At 52.1% G+C, this 20,630-nt stretch overlaps 1 long non-coding RNA gene across 1 annotated transcript in view; it reads left to right on the forward strand.

The window, feature by feature from the left end:
* The first annotated feature begins 5,516 nt into the window (after window positions 1-5,516).
* Window positions 5,517-20,630, forward strand: part of LOC108523759 (uncharacterized) — a 24,609-nt gene continuing 9,495 nt past the window's right edge. The window contains exon 1 of the long non-coding RNA XR_001883887.1: window positions 5,517-5,821. This is a non-coding gene — a long non-coding RNA (uncharacterized LOC108523759). The remainder of the gene's footprint in view (window positions 5,822-20,630) is intronic.

Below are 20,630 nucleotides of genomic sequence, written 5' to 3' on the forward strand. Positions count from 1 at the left end.
TTTTTTTTTTTTTTTTTTTTTTTTTTTGAGATAGGGTATCACTCTGTCGCCCAGGCCGGAGTGCAGTGGCACTATCACAGCTCACTGCCGGCTCAACCTCCAGGGCTCAAGTGATCCTTCTGCCTCGGTCTCCTGAGAAGCTGGGAATACAGGCATGTGCCACCAAACCCGGCTAGTTTTTTCATTTTTATTTTTATAAAGACAGGGTCTCACTATGTTGCCCAGGCTGGTCTTGAACTCCTAGGCTCAAGCAATTCACCTGCCTCAAGCCTCTCAAAGTGCTGGGATTACAGGTGTGAGACACTGTGCCCAGCCTGGAATTTTTTTTTTTTTAGACTGAGTATCTATTGCCCAGGCTGGAGTGCAGTGGTACCATCTTGGCTCACGGCAACCTCTGCCTCCCAGGTCTAGCGATTCTCATGCCTCATCCTCTGAGTAGCTGAGATTACAGGCACCCGCCAACACTTCCAGCTAATTTTTGTATTTTTAGTAGAGACAGGGTTTCACCATGTTGTCCAGGCAGGTCTCCAACTTCTGACCTCAAGTGACAAGTGATCAACCTGCCTCAGCCTCCCAAAGTCCTGGGATTACAGGCATGAGCCACCGTGCCTGCGGCCTGGAATTTTTTTTTTTCTTTTTTTTTTTTTTTGAGATAGAGTCTTACTCTGTCACCCAGGCTGGAGTGCAGTAGCGTGATCTTGGCTCACTGCAACCTCCGCCTCCCGGGTTCAAGCAATTCTCCTGTCTCAGCCTCCTGAGTAGCTGGGATTATAGGCACACCACCATGCCCAGCTAATTTTTGTATTTTTAGTAGAGACAGGGTTTCACCATGTTCGTCAGGCTGGTCTCGAACTCCCAACCTCATGATCCGCCTGCCTTGGCCTCCCAAAGTGAGGATTACAGGCATGAGCCACTGTGCCTGGCCTCTGGAATATTTTTATAAGGCCCCGGATGACTTTAAGGAAGGGTAGGCAGCTCTTGTCATCTGACATCTCGGCTCCGAGGGCCTGGGCCATAGAAAGTTGGTTTTACTTTACTGCCCTTGACCCCAATTTCTGCTGTTACTGGCAGAGGGGCAAATACTATCAAGGCAGGTGGGCAAGGGCACAATGAAAGGCCTCCCAGTCGCCCCTATCAAGGGTCCAAGGCTGAGGTGGGTGAAGACACTTCTGGTTTCTAGGTAGCTTTGGATCCATCCTGTAAGAGCCACTTGACCTAAAATCTTGTATTCAGAAAGATTTTCAGACTAGATTCCTTTTTTTAGAGACAAGATATTACTCTGTCACTCAGGCTGGAGTGCAGTGGCACGATCACAGCTCACTACAGTCTCAAACTCCTGGGTTCAAGTGATCCTCCAGCCTCAGCCTCGCAAGTAACTGGGACTACAGGTGCCCACCAGCCACCGGGCTTGCTTGCTTTCCTCTTCTCTTTTCTTTTTTTATTCTCTTTCTGTACCTTTCTTTCCTTCCTTCCTTCCTCTTTCTTTCTCCTTCCTTCCTTCCTTTCCTTCCTTCTTTCCTTCTTTTTCTTCTTTCTTTTCCGTCCTTCCCTCCCTCCCTCCCCTCCCCTCCTCTCTCTCTCTCTCTCTCTCTCTCTCTCTCTCTTTCTTTCTACATAGAGGTCTCACCATGTATCCCAGGATGATCTTCAGCTCTTGGCTTCAAGTGGTCCTCCTCCCACCAATGCCTGAAGTTCCATCATCATGGACGTAAGCCACTGCGTCAGGCCTAGATTCGTCTCTTAATGTTCTCTCCAGAAGATATCACAGGGTGGGCACAGCCTTCTTCTGATGTGGTTGAATGAGAAAGCCATCACACCACTTCACACTGTGTCCCAAACTGGGTGCAGTGGCTCACGCCTGTAATCCCAGCAGTAAGAGAGGCCTAGGTGGGCGGATCACTTGAGGTCGGGAGTTGAAGACCAGCCTCACCAACATGGTGAAACCCCATCTCTACTAAAAGTACCAAAATAAATTAGCTGGGCGTGGCACACGCCTCTAATCCCAGCTGCTTGGGAGGCTGAGGCAGGAGAATTGCTTGAACCCAGGAGGCGGAGGTTGCAGTGAGCTGAGATCGTGCCACTGCACTCCAGCCTGGGCAACAAGAGGGAAACTCAAAATAAGTAAATAAATAAATAACCACCAAAAAAACAAACTGTCCCAAGGATGCCTCTGGAAGCACCTATATTGCACCATTGTCCCATGGCTAGCATCACCATATGGCAATGGACTTGTGTGTCTGTTTTTTATAAGCCTACATTTGTTCAATCCAAGTGTTTAAAACCTATCACACAATACTTTCTGTATGTTCGCTTGGGAAGTTTCTCATTGTGGGTATTTTGGGAGGCTTGGGAGGTGGCGGTAACTGGGTGCTTGTACCCTCCTGTCCTCCTTCCCCAGGCCTCAAGGAAAGCGCCCATAGGCGAGAAGGGCAAGGCCTGTGCCCACCCTCTCTGTGCGGCCCTGGGAGCCCGGAGTCCAGGCCTTTCCCAGAGGCTCAGCATAGCTGCGGCCCTCCAGGGCTCCTTCTGCCTGGTGTGGCTGCTCCCTAGTTCTGGCTGGGGCCTTGGCATCACCCTGGGGCCAGAAACCTGGGTGCGGGTGGGGCTTCTTCCTGGGAGAAGGCCAGGGTTGGCCTCTGGGGCTTCCGGCCCAAGAGCGAGCTGTTTTCAGGAGTCTGGCAGTGCTTCCACTGCTAAACTGGATTTCAGGCCGCCACTCGCTTGAGTCACGGGGAAGCTAAGCCAGGCCTGGCAATGGCAGGCCTCAGAAGGATCCAGGGGGCATCTCCGATGGGGATTTCAATTGCAAGAAAAGGCAGGGCCCTGGCTGCCTTTGGTGGCCTGGTTTTTCCTTCTGCACTGATCCAGGTGTCACAGAGCCCAGGCAGGGCCTGAACTGGAGAGATGAGGTGAGCTTCCAGAATCTTGTGACTCAGGGCACAGAGGTGGGTGGGGGCAGCACCTGGAGGCCCCCAAGCCAGCACTGCTGCAGCTATTTTAGTTCTCCAGAGGGGCCGGCCGGGCCGTTACACATGCAGTGCCTGCTGCCCCGACTCCACCCCTCCCACCAGCCCAGTGTATTCCTTTTTTTGAGACAGAGTCTTGCTCTGTCGCCCAGGCTGGAGTGCAATGGTGCAATCTCGGCTCACTGCAACCTCTGCCTTCTGGATTCAAGCAATTCTCCCACCTCAGTTTCCCGCATAGCTGGGACTACAGACATGCGCCACCATGCCCGGCTAAATTTTGTAGTTTTAGTAGAGACGGGGTTTCACCATGTTGGCCAGGCTGGTCTCGAACTCCTGACCTCAAGTGATCCTTGGCCTCCCAAAGTGCTGGGATCACAGGTGTGAGCCACTGCACCCAGCCCCAGTGTTTTCCTTTTTCACAGTTTCAGCTCAGACATCCCCTCCTCCAGGTGACAGCACCAAGCTCACCAATCACTGTTGCCATGTACTCCTACAGGAAGTCTGTCTCGGGTAATCCCCCTAAAAGTCCTATAAGGCAGGCCTTGTGACTCCTACCTTACCAAGGAGGAAACAGAGGCTCAGAGAGGTGAAGCAGTGCCCAGGGCCCCCCAAGCTGGCGACACGCAGCAGGGGGAGACACAGCCTCTCTCTTTCAATACAGCTTGAAAGACGAGCCGGCGAGGATGCTGCAGGCTGGATGGAGACAACTCCTGCAGGAAGGGCCAGGGTAGGACACCCCCAGCCCAGCCACGCTCTGTTGCGGTGCCCTGGACCATAAGGGCAGCAAAGTGCTCACCTGTTGACTCAAGTCTCTCCCTGAGACATCTAGTTCCTCAAGGGCAGGGACCTGTGCTGTTTATCATCTTAGCTCTAGGGGCTGTAGCAGCAGCTCTGTGCCTGGCACACAGAGGGCCAGCAGGTATTAGTTCCATGAACAACTGACCTCTAAGCTTCAGTCTTTTCTCTTTTTATTTTTGAGACAGAGTCTTGCTCTGTCACCCAGGCTGGAGTGCAGTGGCACAATCTTGGCTCACTGCAGCCTTCACCCCCCAGGATCAAGCCATTCTCCTGCCTCAGCTTCCTGAGTAGCTGGGACCGCAGGTGCTCACCACCATGCCCTGCTAACTTTTTTGTATTTTTAGCAGAGATGGGGTTTCACCATGTTGTCCAGGCTGGTCTCAAACTTCTGACCTCAAATGATCCACCCACCTCAGCCTCCTAAAGTGCTGGGATCACAGGCATGAGCCACAGTGCCTGGCCTAGCCTCAGTCTTTTAATCTGCAAAATGGGTTAGTTCAGTAAGCTACTATTCTCTATGTGCTTACGTCTTCTAGGGGTGGGGTGGGGGGAATGGGGACTGTTATTATCAGTGATCAGCTGTTGCCTTTTTTGCTACATTTCCTCTCCAAGTTGCTATTAGAAAAACCACCCCGAGGCCGGGCGTGGTGGCTCAAGCCTGTAATCCCAGCACTTTGGGAGGCCGAGGCGGGCGGATCACAAGGTCAGGAGATCGAGACCATCCTGGCTGACACGGTGAAACCCCGTCTCTACTAAAAAATACAAAAAACTAGCCGGGCGAGGTGGCGGGCGCCTGTAGTCCCAGCTACTCAGGAGGCTGAGGCAGGAGAAAGGCGTGAACCCGGGAGGCGGAGCTTGCAGTGAGCTGAGATCTGGCCAGTGCACTCCAGCTTGGGTGACAGAGCGAGACTCCGTCTCAAAAAAAAAAAAAAAGAAAAACCATCCCGGGGTCCCCGTGCCCAGGGTCCAGAATGAACACAGCCTTCCTTGCCTCCCCTAGAGCAAGGAAGAAACCCCTCCAGATTTCTGAAATTAAGGCCCAAAGAGGAAAAGGGGACATAAGCAAGTTCTGTGCATCGGCTGCAACATGAGAAAGATGACCGATAATCCCAACATTTTGGGAGGCCAAGGCGGGCAGATCACCTGAGGTCAGGAGTTCCAGACCAGCCTGGCCAACATGGTGAAACCCCGTCTCTACTAAAAATACAAAAATTAGCTGGGCGTGGCGACGCCTGCCTGTAATCGCAGATACTCAGGAGGCTGAGGCAGAATCACCTACACCTGGAAGGCGGAGGTTTCAGTGAGCCGAGATCGCGCCATTGCACTCCAGCCTGGGCAACAGGAGCGAAACTCCGTATCAAAAAAAAAATAAGAAGAAAGAAAGAAAGAGGACAGAGAGTGCAAGGACACAGCAGGCAGGAGGAGAGGAGTCCAGCTCACTCCCCCTGGCTGGGGCCCCTGGGACCCCCTCTGTGGCATCAGGACTGCCCGCTGGGTTGAGTGGTGTGTTTTGTGAGTGTGACCCGTGTTGGCCAACAGAGGACAGCAAAATACATTTTTTATGATCCTGGGAGGTTCAGGCCAGTCACGTTTTCGCGCAGAGAGGCGGGGCAGTGGAGAGGGACAAGTCATGTCTCAGTTATGTGGATTCTCTTTGCGAAAGAGGGGCCACTTCTGCAATGGATTTGGGGGTCCCTGGGCAGGGGTGTGGGTGGGGCAGATTTTAGGAGGGGGATGAGCTGCTGTGGGGGCGTCTCCCTTACTGCGGGAAATGGAAAGTATTACAGCTATGGCTGGTGAGAGTGTCAGTGCCAGAGGCCAGGTCTTTGCCAGGTGGAGAGGACACCCTTAGGCCCTACCCCCAAGTTCCAGCACCTCTCCAAGAGCCCTTGGCCCCGGAAGCAGCAACAAAGTGACACTGGACTGGGGAGGAGGAAGCACAACTTTATTTTGTGGCCCGAAGGTGGGTTGGTATTTGGAGGAGTTCTTGGGAACACAGTGTGTCTGTGCAGTTTCAGCCCTGAGGGATCCAGGGGACTCCAGCCATCCCAGAGGAGGTAAGGGAACGTCCTGGGGTGGGTGTAAGAGGCTTGGAGACCCCGCCTGATGCTGCTCCTACTTTTACTGTTTGTTCACGGGGTTGTGTGTGGGGGGGAAGGGGGTGCTGAAAATTGGGGGAAGGGCCAGAAGCGCCAGCTGGCAGTGGCACCGGGTGTTCCCGAAAGAGGGGGGCAGACCGGGTCTCAATCTTCAGTGGATGCACCCCCAGCTCCGGGATACCTCAAGTGCCTTTGGAGGACTCCCGCACGCCCCTCGGGAGGGAAGTCCGGCCTCGGTTCCGTCTCTGGGCTGCGGTGGTACTGGAAGTGGGGACTCTTTACCCGCCCCCGTGCCCTCAGTTTGAAGCACCCCAGGCTCTGCCCCCCGCCCCCAGGTCGAGGCTGACGTCGCCGCCGCATTTCTAGGAATGCCCCTATCCGCTGACTATATTTGGCCGAGGGTTTCTAGGAAATGGTGCCCCCAACCACGGCCCCCGCCCCCACTCCACCCCAACCCCACCCCCCACCCCTACCCTACCCCCACCCGGCGGGCGCGCTCGGCTTCCAGGCTCTTGCCTCTCTCCCCGGGCTGGGGAGGAACCGCCCCGCTGCCTGGGCCGCCGCCGCCGCCGCCAGCCGCGGCAACCCCGGGCTTGGCCCAGCCCGCCCCGGGCCGGCCATAGCGCTGTGGGGCGGGGGGGGCCGGGGGCGCGGCCCTTTGTGGCGGCAGCGGACGTGGAGGCCGGGGTTTTTTGGGGGGGGGGGGGGCAGCCCGTCCGGCTGCGCGCTCTCTGCAGAAAAGGATTTTCTATGCTCCCCGCCCATCAACTTGGATCTCGTCTGGGAGGGGGCGATTTTTTTTTCTGGAAGTAACCCTTCTTCTTCACGGTGAGGATTTAGGCTGGGGCTCCAATCGAGGCGGAGGCTGCAGGGCCCCACGGGGCCACCCCCACGCCCTGGCGCAGCCTGCCTGGAGCCTGGGAAAGCGCAGCCCCGGAAGGGGGCCGTGCACCCCCGGGAGGCAGCAGCGGGCGGTGAGTGCTCCCTTCTTCCCGCTGGCACCTTCCCCCAGCCTGGCAAGGGATCGCGCAGGTGGGCGCCCAGGCCCCCAGGCCGAAGGGGTGTGGGGCGGCTGCCCTGCGGGTGGATGGGAACGGCGGAGCCGGGGAGGTGGCGGCGGGGGAGCGCGCGCTCTCTCGGGATCCGCGCGAGACGCTTGTCTGGGCTGCGATCGCCGCCGCTGCCGCCACCCCGGCTCCCCCTCGAACCCGTGGTTTGGTTGCTCCCCCGCTCACCCAGAGGGGCGTGTGAGGCCGGGAGGTAGGAAGGGGCGAGGCCGCCCCCCAGCCTCCCTAGTGCCTGGCTTGGAAATTGACTAGGCGTTGGAGCGTCCGCGTCCCCACCCCCACCCCGGAAAGCCCGCTCGGGAAACCTGACTCGCTGCGTGGACCCGATCTCAATGCGCGCGCGGAGCAGGCGGCCCGCGCCCCGCTCCACGATGCGCCCGGGCCCCGCTGGGGCGGCGGCGCCTGCGGGGCTGGGCCCCGGGGATTCCGGACCAGCCGGGAACCACAGTCCCCAGAGAGTTACCGCCGCCCCCTAAATAAAGTTGTCTGCGCCCTCCTCCCGACAAGCAGGCAGCTCTCGCGCATTAGCTTTAGCTTCTGCAGGACGGGGGCAAAAAAAAACTAGGTACCAGGGTGCGGAGCGGGGTGTCTGTGCCCGAGACGACACCAAGTTAGGAAAAAGTAGTTAGAAAAAAAGAAAGAAAAGGAAAAAGAAAGGAAAAAGGCATTTTGATTTGGGAGTGGGGGGAGTGGCGTTTCTGGTTTCTCTTTGCTTCCAATCCCCACCAAGCGGAGCGTTGGAATGCGCCGCTCATGTCCTCTGAGGACACATCCATATTTATAATTTATTTTTAGGAGAAGTTGTGAAAAAGGGAGGGGGGTTAAAATGAAGAGAAAAGGTGCGTGGGGAGTGGCCTTTCCAGAACCTAGAGGCTAATTGAGCTATTAAAATGGAAATCACTTCCCCCAATTTGGGCGCGCAGCAAATTTGACTTTAATGAGAGACGATTAAGGACACAAATAACCAAACTTTTTTTAGCTGGAGATGGCGTGAGGGGGTGGGTGGACTGTACGAGACATCTCGGACACCCGATTTATCCGCTGCTAAGGGACGTTGGGGGCACCCCCTCGTGTTCTCCGGGAAGCTTTCAGGCCTGTTTACTGGGCGAGATTGGTGATTGCTCCCTGAGGGAGGAGACACCCCGGGATCAAGCGATTCTCTTGCCCTCAGCCATGGGGTGGGCAAATGCCCCCTCCTCCCATAGCGACCCCCTGGCATTTTGGTGAGATGAACCGCCGCCCCGAGGGAACACCCAGTAACGATTCCTTCAGCGATCCGGGATTCTCCAAACTCCTGCCTCAAAGGCGGCCTGCCCCGGTGCTGTCAGCCGTGAATGGGGACTCACTTCTTAGGAAAAGAGGCTTTGGAGGCTGTGGTCTCAGAATCGGGGTTTTGAGGGCGAGATGAGTTTATGTTTTATCCAACTGGCCCTCAAAGTCCCGCTTTTGGGATCATTCTGGACAGCGAGGGACTCAGGCCCGGGCAGTCCCAGGAGGGTGAGGGCAGAGAGCTACTACCCCCAGGGAACGCATCTAAAACCCGGCTGCGTGGCGGAGCTGGGGAAAGAGGGGGAGGTCTGCTACTTGCATAGAACTAAAAGGCCCCTTCGAGGGCGGTATTCTTATATATGTGTGTTCTCAGTTTGCCGAACCTACTGTGTTTTCCAAGGGCGTCTCTCCTTGGGAGGCCGAAAAACGATGCAAGGAGGAGAAAGTACATCCCCCCTGACCACCCCCACAATGGTTTAAGGGACAGGATTGGATTGGAAAGGAATTAGTAGGATGTCAGTTGTGGCAAAGTGTTTGAAACCCCTAAATAAGGCACTCCTGAAATGATGAATTGTAATGACATTAGATTTGTCTTTACGTTTGTTAAATTAGGAGCAACCAGCTGTTTGCTTCCACCTGGAATTGCAACATTTCTTTGCAACTCTTTGCTACTTTGCTGTTGAAGGCGTTCTTTTTGTTTTTGTTTTTTGTTTTTTGAGACGGAATCTTTGCTCTGTTGACCAGGCTGGAGTGCAGTGGCGCGATCTGCAACCTCTGCTTCCCGGGTTCAGGCGATTCTCCTGTTGCAGCCTCTGGAGTAGCTGGGATGACAGGCCCGTGTCACCAAGCCCAGCTAATTTTTTGTATTTTTAGTAGAGACGGGGTTTCACGGTGTTAGCCACGATGGTCTCGATCTCCTGACCTCGTGATCCACCCACCTCGGCCTCCCAAAGTGCTGGGATTACAGGTGTGAGCCACTGCACCCAGACAGGCATTTTATAAAAGGCTGGTTAATACGTTCAGGGTAAGTCTCTAAAGCAAGGGTAGTGGGTATAAATCCCCCTCGCGGAACATTAACCTTCAGTTGTGTGTACACACACACACACTCCCTATATAGTTGTAACCTATATAGACTTCCACACACCCTAAGTTATTTGCAAGTCTAGATTTAAATTAAGTCTACACAGCAGGGAATAGAAGTGAGCCGTACCTGGAAAAAACTTTTGAACACAGCGTTCTTGATACGAGATTTAGGATTTGAAAGACATGGCACATGTACACACAGATGACATTTGTGCTGCCTTGGCAAAAACAGTTCTTTACTTCCAGAGTTCTTTCTCTTTAGTATGGGACACGATGAAACAGCACAATTTTCAGGAGCCCACAATTCCAGCGAGGCGCATGGATGGGAAATTGTCACGTTGTGAATTGTGTTTGTGCTTTGCTAAATCGCCACCCGGAGCTGACTGTCAAATCCTATTTGCTTTGCTAAATAAGGATATCTCATCAAATTAGCCTTTAATGATACTTCCACAAATAGGGTGTTTTACGTGAATTAACGAGGCCGGAACACTGACTTCTCCAAGATACTGAGCTATAATGGAGGCGACGAAACCGAATGTTAAAATTACTGAATTGTTAAGTGTGCAAAATCAGACAGAATTTAGTGCTAAATGTGAAACAATTTCTGCTTTAATGGTGAGCGTTCGCAACAGCACAAGCATTACTTATATTCAGCCGTCTGAAACTGTGCATGTAATTATGAATACATTTAGCAAACTTTTTCCCCCTCTGAGTCTGGAAACAGTCTAGTATGGTGAAGAGATTATAAATCAGCATTTTGCAGTGAGAAGTCATCATTAATTCAGCAAAGAATCACAGCTTCTTTTCAGATCCTTCCCACCACCCTCCTACACAACCCCCTAAACCAATAAGGGGAAAAAAAAAAATTCAACATGGAACTGCTGGATACACTGAATATATTTTGGCTTTTCTCTTTTTGCCTCTGTGTGAGAAACTTCATTAAGCAGTTGCTGTTCCCTCCCCAGCCCCGCCAACCCTCAAAGAAGTGTGGATTTAAGAAAAACAAAACAACAAAAAAAAAACAAGCAACTTTGAAATTTGTTCTTAGCAATACTCAAGCCATAGCTGATCTCAGAGAGGCAAAAAATATGTTTCAATAGAAAAGAGTACGGTATGGCCAGGGGTAAAATATTTAGAGGTGGTTCTGCAATGAGTATGATACTTCCTTAAAAATAAAACGTGCATTGGTGACTCAAACCAATGCAAGTTGGAAAAGTCCCTCCAAGGGACTCTGTTTCCCTTCCCAGCAACCCCCCAACTTAACGTTATGAACAGAAAGATGAAATTTCTTGCCAGATCAACTACAGCCTCCTAAAAGTCCATCAGCTCGCCCTCCTTTAATTTAGATTGTGGAGTAAATACAGCTATTTTAGCCATGAGGATAAAAATGAGTGCAGGGAAAAGTTAAAGCAAACTTGGTACTTAAAATCACTCGCCGGAATAAAGTGCGTGTGCAAACAAAACACTGCTGATCAATTACTTTAAGCAGGCATTTTCTTTCTCGCCTGAGCACCCTGAACACAGGAAAATGTAGAGTTCCTTTTGCTTCTTGTGTCTGGAACAAGGTGAAAATAAACCCTAAACAAAAACACTGACACTCACAAACATGATAGACTTTTCAGGCCTAGTAGCCAAGCCGGACTTTTCAGGGAAACAGATGGATGTTGAAAGAATTTAGAATTCTAGAGTGGACTTGGGGTTCCCTCCATCCCCCCGTGCCCAGGTGACCCCTTCTGCCCTTCTCACGACATTTTTTCAAAGCAGCCAGTGTTCAGGTGCTGCCTTTCCAGCGTCCCCAGTTGTAGGGGACATATGCACATATTTACCAAGCTTTAAAATAAGGTTTCTGATTTTACATCATCTTCCTTATATGAAACATCTGAGTTTACGGAATCACAAAGCAAACTTCTTTCTCCATGTCCCTGAAGTGCTGCACCACTGCAGCGAAGGGGACTTCACCTGGGCGGGGAGAGAAGTTAGTGGCTGGTTGCGCCTGAGGTTAGCTGTGCGGTGTGGTATGAAAGTTTTCTCAGAGATGTGCAAAAATCTAGGCTGTCTTGCTGGAATCATGTGTGAAATCAGTGCTGGGCCTGTTGGCATTGGCATTTGTGCCCAAGACAGCCCAGACCTCTGCCAGCAAGGCCCAGATGTGGCCTTAGGGCCACTACTGGTGCCGAGATGAGTCCAGACAGGTGCCTGTGGGTCTTTCCTACCGGGACGAAGCCTGCAGCAGTTCAGCCAGAAGATGGGGTGTTTGGCTCTCAAAGGCAGCCTCCCCAGAGACTCTGCAGGGTTTAATAGCCTGGTGATCCTGTGGGCTCTGGTGAGGGCAGAACCCCGCTTTGCTAAGCACAACCTTCCAAATGCTCAAAGGGGCTGTGAGGCTATCCCACAGGCTCAGATGAGGCTATCCCACAGGCTCAGAGAAAATCCGTCCTGTGTGAGTGCAACCATTGCTCTAGAAGATTCAGAGACAAAGCTGAACTTCTGCAGCCCAGCCCCAAGCCCTCTCTCTGGAGCACTAGGGCTGCGATCCTTGGATTTGGGACGGGCCTAGGAGGCGTAGCTCCCAGCCAGGAAGACAACATATAACACATCTGAGTTACTGTGCCTGTGTTTGCTGGTCTCCTCTCCAGCTCTGCGAGGCCTCCTACTTGGGAGCTGAGCCTTTTGCTTTGATCGGGCTGGGAGGAAAACCTAGGCCAGGAGGGGCAGGGCTACAGGCTAGAAGTGGAAAGAAGTGGGCCAGGTAGACAGAAAAAGGGGCCACCAGCTAAGCCACCTTGGGGGTCGGCCCAGAGTGAGAACTGGGCTGGCATTCTGGGCTCAAACACACAAGAAAACAGTCTGCAGCCTCTCTGCTCTGACACCAACATGTGCCTGCTCCAGGAAGTCGCACCCAGCCCTGAGTCAGCCAAACCCGTGGGACTCCCATTTGGCCCCGGTAACTGGACTCCAGGCCACCAAAGGCCTCGTGGGTTCTCGATCGTATCTTAGAATGGCGTTAAAAGGTCCAGACCTGGCACTTGTAGGCCATGCCGTATTTAGCCCTAGGTTCACCCGGAGAATATTTTAGGTGCTGCTTGAAAGAAGAGACGTGGGCCCTAGTCGCCGGCTGTCACATGGCAAGGGTAGAATCGCTCCCTCACAGGCCTGGCAGAGATGGCCGGGTGCTCACTGGTACAGATGCCCAGAGTCCCTGCCAGAGCTTCAGGCCCACACGACGGGTGCCAAGGAGCCAGCTAGCGACTGGGGAGTAGGTTCTGTATGGGGATGCCTTTTCACCCCCTTCTCTATCTGAAGGCCGTGAAGCCACTTGTGTTCACAGAAGTCACAGAGGCTGTTTTCAGGCCCTCTCCTCTCTGAGATGGCCCAGTGTGATATCCCAGCCTGCGGAGTGAGCTTCTCCTCCGGTGTCAGCCATGTGGAGGGATTAACCCTTTCCCGGCTCCCAGAGTGCTGGCTGGCACAGGGGGCACCCACCTGCAGGGCCTCAAAGGTCATATGCCCTGGGGAAGACACCCTGGACTCCTCAGTCCTCAGATCTTAGTGGCTGAACAAAGAGATGGCACCCAGGACCTTAGCGGTAAAACCCTTCCCCCTTTTCTTTTTGAGACAGTGTCTCACTCTTTTGCCCAGGCTGGAGTGCAGTGGTGAGCACGGCTCACTGCGGCCTGAACTTCTGGGCTCAAGCCTCAGCCTCCTGCGTAGCTGGGACTACAGGCGTACACCACCATGCCTGGCTATTTTTTGCAGAGACTGGGGAGGTCTCACTGTGTTGCCCAGGCTGTTGTCAAACTCCTGACCTCAAGCAATCCTCCCACTTTGGCCTCCCAAAGTGCAGGGATTACAGGCATGAGCACCCACGCCTGGCCAGTTTGCCCCTTTTGCCCCACCAGTGATAACCACTCAACTTCCCCACCCAAGCCTTAGCCCTTCCGTCCATGTTGTGGAAACCAGATATTTTCATCAGCGTTTCCAAGGGGACTAAGTTTCTCCCATTCCAGAGGAGGAGGTGTTGAAGGATTTGTTGTTCACTTAGATCATTAATGAGGGTCTGGAACATTCATTCGAAGTTTGGGGGAAACGTCGCGTCTCCTATGATGCGCCTGGCTTTAGGAAATAATCCTTGTATCCATTTTGGGAACCTGCTCTGGGATTCCAGATCTGTGGTTTTCTGGGCACGTCTGTATGGAAGCTGCTGCACTGAGACCTATTTAGCCAGTTATTGAGAAGATGAGGTCCCTTTCGTGAGTCTGCACGGAGCCGCCGTACACCATGAAAGCGCTCACTTGTTTAAAGTTTGCTCTAACTTTGTACATTTTTTTCCTTTTTAGTTTTGGCTCTTGGTGCTCTGAGCGCTACCACTTCCTGCCAGCTGGTTCGTTACCGCAGGGAAAATGAGGGACTTTTGGGGGCAGATGTGTTTCCATTCCACTATCATAATGCCCCTAAAAATCCTTATTGCTCTTGCAGTATTCCTCGGGGGTCCCTGGGCCGGAAAGACATCAGCTCAGAGTTCCTCCAGCAACTCAAGGAAGAAAGCTGGTCCCCAAACTCTCCTGCTATAGCGCCTTCTGGGTCCCTGGTGGATGCCACTTGTGCTCAGAACTGGTTATCACTCTGAAAAACTGAAAGACGCCATGCGCAGACACTGGTTGCTAAACGTGCTTTTCCCCTCCAGGGGCAGACACTGAGATCCGGCCTGGGAAAGCCGTACAGCTGTCAGCGTCAGCGTTTGCTCTGGGGGGTTGGTTGTTGGGGGAGGTAAGGAAAGCGAAAAGAAACAAGTGTTACCTGTTTGACAAGGCCTGGTCCTTGCAGCCAGGGCCTCGGGGATCATCGCCTTGGCAGGGGGCCCTGAGCAGTCCTGGCTCTCCTACTAGCTCCCTGAGACAGAACACTTCCCCGCTCGCTGCCTCAGTTTCCCCATACACCAAGGGAGGGGCAGCACCCCCTGCTCTGGCTTCAAAGGGTTCTTAGATGTATCCAATGTTATATATAATAAGCTCTAACGACGTATAAGCTCTGAAGGTGCTTTCTGAAGGCGATAATATGAATACAGGCAGAGGAATTCATGGGTGGGGAGACAGCAGCCCGCCACTGAGCCCGGGGTTCTGGAATCAGCCAGGCCTGCATTCCATCCCGAGCTCTGTGACTCTCTTGCTCTGTCACCCTGGACAAGTGAGTCAGCCTCTCTGAACCAGCAGCTCCTCAGGCATGAAACCTGTGACTTGAAATAGATGTCTCCCATCTGATGTTGCGGGGCGCCGGCTAAAGGTGAAAATTCTCCTAGTAGGTATTTTCTTTGCACCGCTGATTGCTATTTCAGGCAATTGGTTGGTTTTCCATTTAGGGTTGGGAGACAGGGGCCCTTTTTTTCCCCCCCATCAATTGATGTCAGTTAAAAAAGAAAAAAGAGTGGGTTTTTTGGAAGAAAAATATTAAGCAACTACAGGTGCCCTGAGGATGGGGCAGAAATCAAGAAAGTCGTTTGTGAAGTTTCAGAGGTCCACTTTTAAAGAATTCTTGTTTATCTTAGGGATTTCCCGCACCCCTGTAGTCGGTGTGGGGAGGGGTGGGGACAGAGCGGGGAGTTGCCAATTCAGATCTATAGAGGGCTCCAGCATGACAGAACTTGGTGTCACACATCTTCCTTTTGGGGGGGGGAACCACCCTTCCCTGCTCACTGACACCACTGGGACCTCTTACCCCCCACCCCTGCATTGATCCATAGCTCGGATTTCTCTCTCATGTTAGGGTCATGATGACTCAGCACCCTCCTTTCTGGCCAGGGCACCTCCCTTGGCCTCTAGGGGCACTTGCCTGACAGGCCTCACTGTGCCGGACCTGGGCACCAGCTGCCCACCAGCCCCCTGGGACTGTGGTTTTGCAGGGAAACAGTGGGTGATCAGTCCCAGCCGGCAGGGGCCAACTCCGGTTTCACTTTCTGCTGCGTCATGGGGTGAGGGGTGGCAGCGGGCCCCCGCTGACCAGCTAGGGCTGGCACCAAGAGGCCTGTAGACAGCTGCCGGCCCTGCTGTCAGAACGCACCCCCCACCCACCCCCTGCAGCCTGCCAGGATGGGGCTGGGCTCTCAAGCACCTATTAAATCTCTCCACCTGCACAGTGTCGGGGTCCCCAAGTGAGAAAAGCCTGGAGCCGATGAGATGGTTTCCTGAGTTGTTGGAGATTCCCCAAAACAACCTTTTTTTTTTTTTTTTTTTTTTAATTGGTCTCTCTTTGTCACCCGGGCTGGATTGCAGTGGTACAGTCATAGCTCACTGCAGCCTTGAACTCCTGAGCTCAAGCGATCATCCTGCCTCAGCCTCCCAAGGCGCCTGGGCTACAGGTGCATGCCACCGAGTCCTGCCCAAAACAAGCTTGTAAATCACGTAGCCTGGAAATTCAAGAGAGCTGTGGCTGTTGCTTCTGGGTGGGATTGCTGTGGCTGGACACTGCTTCTGCCCTTCCTTCCCTGGACAGATGTCTGCTGAGGCCCTACTGTGTGCTGAGCTGGGTGCCAGGTGCTAGAGGTACAGCAAGGAGCCAGACAGCCCCTGCCTGCATGGGGCTCACAGCTGAGTTGGGAGACAGACAAAAGAATCAAAGAAATAATGCCACATTACGATGAAAATTTCAAGCTGAATACTTGGTGTTAGGATCTCAGGAAGGGATCATGCATGCGTGTCTGTCATGAGTCAACTCCCAGAACACACAGCATAGGAGGCAAGTGAAGGCTGCTCCTTCACCCTCTAAAAGTTTGCTAAAAATAACTGACAGGCCAGGCATGGTGGCTCACGCCAGTAATCCTAGCACTTTGGGAGGCCGAGGTGGGAGGATCACTTGAGCCCAGGAGTTCAAAATCTTCCTGGGCAACATAGTGAGACCTTGTCCCTATTTTGTATTTATTTTAAAAATTTTTTTACCAAAGAAATGACAAGTGGATTAATAGGAGAAAAAGGCATATGAATTTATTCACCATGCGTAAACGCCAGGGGAGTGGCGGGAGAATGATTACCCAATAACCCAGTGAAGTCCAGATGCTCATAAACCCTCCATCGGCCTGGCACGGTGGCTCACACCTGTAATCCTGGCAGTCTGGGAGGCCAAGGCAGGTGGAGTTCGAGACCAGCCTGGGCAACATAGTGAAACCCTGTCTCTATCAGAAATAGAAAAAAAATTAGCCAAGTTTGATGGCACACATCTGTGGTCCCAGCTACTTGGGAGGCTGAGGTGGGAGGATCACTTGAGCCCCGGAAGCAGAGGCTGTAGTGAGCCGAGATCACGCCGCTGCGCTCCAGTCTGGGTGACTGAGACCTTGTCTCAAAAATACATACAAATATAAATAAATACCTCCATCATAGCAGGGAGATGGGGGAAATGTGGCCACTCTGAGGGGTAGTAAATGATTTTTCGGAGGAGTGAATGGGTCTGATGCTGGGACAACAGTCAGTGAATAATTCCCTTAGAGAGTTGAATGGGACCGGAGAACAGATGATAGTTTGGGATGAAGTCTGTCTGGGCTCCAGGTGTAGTGTTTCATTTCATGCTCTTCCTCTGCGATGAGTTTTCATCTGTGGTTAATGAAATTTCAGGGAAGGAGTTGAAGGCAATTGTGTTCCTCTCTGGCGGGTGTGGTTTCCAGGTAGATAAGGGAACTCCAGGCAGCGGCCTCCTCCTATGCTTTGGGACAGACAGAGGATGGAGAAACAGGATTGGGGCGGGGGTGGTGGTGTTGGAGAGACCTTGAGGCTGCTTTAGTTCAGCACATCAAAGAGCCACATTTTGGGTATGGTTTTCTGAGCCCCAACAATAGGTAAGCTTAAGAACAGAGACCTGGAAGCCAGCTGTCCTGTGTTTGAACGTGGACTCTTCTGTTGAGTGGTCGGGTGACCTCTGCCAAGATACTTACCCTCTTTGTGCCTCAGTTCCCCCATCTACAGTTACTAGAATATTAGGGCACAGCATAGGGATGTGGTGAGGATGAAATATGCGAACGTCTGTAAAGAACTAAGCACGGCGCCTGACATTGATGATGTGCTATATAAGTCTTAGCTATTATATAAGAATAATAAATGTGAACTATTATTGTAAGATGAAATGCGCCAGCCACAGCAGGCCAGGAACATCAGTAATGTGGCCGAGCCTGTCCTCTGTGCGAAACGCTTTACAGGCCTTATCTCACCTAATGGCCACAACCAACCTGCAGGTGAGCCTAATTGACATCTGAGGCTGGGGAAACTGAGGCTCGAGCCGGTGAAGAGAGGTATTTGAGGCTAACCAGCGGGCAAGCAGTGCGACCTCAGATGCAGGGCTGGTTTCCACAGACTGGGACCCACATTTAGTTGACTGCTGTGAGGCCAAGGCATGGGGATTACTTGAGACCAGGGGTTGGAGACCAGCCTGGGCACCATAGCCAGACCCTCATTTCTTTAAAAAAAAAAAAAAAAATTACCCAGGCACGGTGGCATGCCCCTATAGTCCCAGCTACTCAGGAGGCTGAGGCAGGAGGCTGATGCGGGAGGCTGGCTTGAGCCCCGGAGGTCGAGGCTGCAGTGAGCTGTGACAGTGCCACCTTAATAACTTTGCTCTAGCCTTAATAACTTTGGAACAAGGGGCCTCAGATTGTCATTTTGCGAATTATGTAGCCAGTTCTGCCCTGATCTAAGGTACTCCAGAGCTGGCACTCGTAACTCCTACCAGCCACATATCACACAGCCAGGCCCACCGTCATCTTCCAAGTCATCAGCATGGTGTTTTGTAGTAGGACTGAGACCCTGAGAGAGTAGGAAGACTCCTTACAGGGCTGAATTGCCCCCACTAAAAGGCAGGCAGGGGCAGTTGCTAAGGGCAGAGGGCATGACTCCTTCATTGCTATATCCTCAGGGCCTCATCTGTGTTAGATTAGATGTTCAGTTAATAGTTTTAACACGAAGCCAGTGAATCAGAGACTGCTTATCTCCCCGGACCCAGCCTACTTAAATGACACCTTCCAGGGAAGTATTGACTAGTGGTGCAGTGTCAGATGTCAGTCATCTCAGTCACCACTCCCCATCCCCCAGTAGGTTTCTGGACAGCCCCTGAGGGTCCCCTAAGACCCTCCCCCTGCCCCAAACCTGCGCGCCCACACCTTGGAGTAGATTCCTGCTTAACGGGCTCTGGTGGGGGGTTCAAAGGTAACACAAGTATTTAAAGGCATATGGAGGCTGGGTGCAGTGGCTCACACCTGTAATCCTAGCATTTTGGGAGGCCGAGACAGGCAGATTACCTGAGGTCAGGAGTTTGAGATCAGCCTGGCCAACATGGCAAAACCCCGTCTCTAGTAAAAATACAAAAACTAGCCGGGCATGGTGGCATGTGCCTGTAGTTCCAGCTACTGAGGAGGCTGAGGCAGGAGAATCGCTTGAACCTGGGGGCGGAGATTGCAGTGAGCTGAGATCGCGCCACTGCACTCCTGGGTGACAGTGAGACTCCATCTCAGAATAAATAAATAAAAATAAAGGCATATGGGCTTGGCTTTCCGAGTGCCTACAGTGGGGAAGAGGCAGAATATAGCCCAAATAATACTTGGATGTTAGTTCTGGGCAGGTTCAAGACCCAGCCAGTAGTCAGGGGTTTTGATCTCCTGAACTGGTTAATGAGAGGGTCTGAAGGAAAAATCCCTTTTCCTCTGAAGTTGAAAGTTTATTGACACTCAAAACTCCAAAATCTAAATGGTACTAAGAAGCAAAGAATGGTTTCAAAAGCCTAGAAGATATTTACAACAAAACAATTTTTTTTTTTTTTGAGACAGCGTCTCACTCTGTGGCCCAGGCTAGAGTGCAGTGGCGCCATCTCGGCTCACTGCAACATCCACCTCCAGGGTTCCAGTGATCCTCCCACCTCAGCCTCAGTAGCTGGGATTATAGGCACACACCACCGCACCCAGCTAATTTGTGTATTTTTAGTAGAGATGTGATTTCACCATGTTGGCCAGGCTGGTCTCAAACTCCTGACCTAAAGTGATGTGTTCATCTCAGCCTCCCAAAGTGCTGGGATTATAGGCGTGAGCCACCACACCTGGCCAATATGTATTTATACTGTTTTTTTTGCCAGCTGTTTGCACAGGCACCATCTGTTATTTCAAATAACCCTGTGAAGCACAAGCTGTCCTCATTTCCTAAATAACATCATAACCATCGATATGTATTGAATGCTTTGTATGTACTACGGATTGCACCTGTATGAAGTCGTTTCAGTTGCATGAGCAACATATAAAAAGGGATTGTTGGTCTCTCCAGCTTACTGATGAGGAAAGAGAGATGCACTGACTTGTCCAAGGCCACACACCCAGCGTGTGAGGAACTGGGGCTCAGGCCTGGATCTTCCATTCCAAGGGTCAGCAGCCCATTTCTGTAAAAGGCCAGCTTGTGAAGATTTTAGCCTTTGCAGGCAATACAGTCTCTGCTGCAGGTGCTTAACTCTGTCTTTTTTTTTTTTTTTTTTGGAAGTTGGGGATGGAGTCTTGCTCTGTTGCCCGGGCTGGCGTGTGGTGGCACAATCTCGGCTCACTGCAACCTCTGATTCCCTGGTTCAAGTGATCCTCCTGCCCCAGCCTCCTGAGTAGCTGGGATTGCAGGTGCCCACCACCACGCCCAGCTAATTCTATTTTTGTCTCAGTGGTTTTATTTATTTATTTTTTATTATACTTTAAGTTCTAGGGTACAACACCCAGCTAATTTTTGTATTTTTAGTAGAGATAGGGGTTTCAGCATATTGGCCAGGTGGTCTGGATCTCCTGACCTCGTGATCCACCCCCCTCGGCCTCCCAAAGTGCTGGGATTACAGGCGTGAGCCACCGCGCCTGGCCAACTGGCATTTTAACTCAAAGGTAGCCACAGATACACAAACGAATGGATGTGGCTGTGTGTTGCAATAAAACTTTATTTACAAAAACAAGGAGTGGGCCGAACTTGGCCCACAGGCCGTATTTCCTGACTCCTGTTCCAGAGCAAAAGCTTATCCTTCAGTTAGAACATCATGAACTTGGCCTTGGCCATGTTCTTTTCTCCCCACCTGTGAGGTGACAGAGTTAGGTTTCAGAACAGATGACCGCTGCCTTTGGAGAGGTTAGGTTGGCTCTTCCTTCTTTGAGGGAATTCTGCAGCTCTTGGAAATCAGATTAGGTGACAGCCAACAATAGAATACCCTGGGGATTTCAACATTGTAATTTTAGCAGCTGTCAACTGAGTAACTTTTAAAGAGGAAAGAAAGTGTTGTAGTTTAGAAACATACCTCAATGGTTCACCTTGCCTCTGGAAGCCACTTCTTTAAAGTGAGAATATATATATATATATATATATATA

The sequence above is a fragment of the Rhinopithecus bieti genome, unplaced genomic scaffold (assembly GCF_001698545.2).
Source record: "Rhinopithecus bieti isolate Rb0 unplaced genomic scaffold, ASM169854v2 scaffold_76910, whole genome shotgun sequence".
Taxonomy (NCBI): Eukaryota; Metazoa; Chordata; class Mammalia; order Primates; family Cercopithecidae; genus Rhinopithecus; species Rhinopithecus bieti.